A 964-nucleotide genomic window follows, 5' to 3' on the forward strand; every position below is an offset into this window, starting at 1 on the left:
AAAATATATTTTATTGATTTTTTACAGAGAGGAAGGGAGAGAGATAGAGAGCCAGAAACATCGATGAGAGAGAAACATCGACCAGCTGCCTCCTGCACACCCCCCACTGGGGATGTGCCGCAACCAAGGTACATGCCACTGACCGGAATCGAACCTGGGACCCTTCAGTCCGCAGGCCGACGCTCTATCCGCTGAGCCGAACCGGCCAGAGCTATTTCGTGTATTCTTAAACAAGCAATTCAATCTATCCAAAAAAAGTTTAAATACAATATTTAACTCTTTACAGGCCCCCAGTGTTCTAAGTACTGGTAACATGGCTGCCAGCTCTCTGACCTCATGGTCAACAGCGGGACTCCTGCCCCCCCCCCCCCAAATCAGGGCCTTTGCACTTGCTGTTACCCCCGCCCAGATCTCCCTTCCCTGGGGCCTTGGCTCAAATGTCACTTCTTTAGAAAAACCTTCCATTAACACCCTTTCTAAAACAGATCGGCTTTCACTGCCCATCCCCTTCCTCTGTTCTGTTTTTCTTGATGGCGCAGGCCACTCTCAGAAATTATATTTATTCTTTTAAACGCTTTTATTGTCCCCCCTCATGCCATGTAAGCTCCAAGAAAGAGCGTTTCCTTTAGTAACGCGCTATATTCCTAGAGCCTAGCATACATCCGGCGCTCAGTGAACAGTTACTGATTTAATAGACGAGACCAGGTTACCACACTATTCACATAGGGACTCTTTGTCAGAAGGCGGAGGGGTACATCAGAGCACACCGCTTGCCGCATGCGCGCAAGATCCGGGAAGTGTGTTAGGGGAAAGGGCGGAGCATCGAGAAGAGTCTCGCGGAGAGAAGCGGTTGGAGTCCAAATCTCCAGGTGCAGGAGCAAAGGCTTGGTGCGGCCGCGCGTGCGCACTGCGGGCTCTAGCCTGCCGCGGCGAGGGAGTTTAAGGTGCCCGGAGGCCGGGCTGT

The 964-nt window shown here is 51.7% G+C and overlaps 1 long non-coding RNA gene across 1 annotated transcript in view; it reads right to left on the reverse strand.

The window, feature by feature from the left end:
- Positions 1 to 964, reverse strand: part of LOC106728379 — an 18349-nt gene that overhangs the window by 2884 nt on the left and 14501 nt on the right. The gene's annotated exons all lie outside the window — the stretch shown is intronic.

Source organism: Myotis brandtii, unplaced genomic scaffold (assembly GCF_000412655.1).
Source record: "Myotis brandtii unplaced genomic scaffold, ASM41265v1 scaffold601, whole genome shotgun sequence".
Classification (NCBI taxonomy): domain Eukaryota; kingdom Metazoa; phylum Chordata; class Mammalia; order Chiroptera; family Vespertilionidae; genus Myotis; species Myotis brandtii.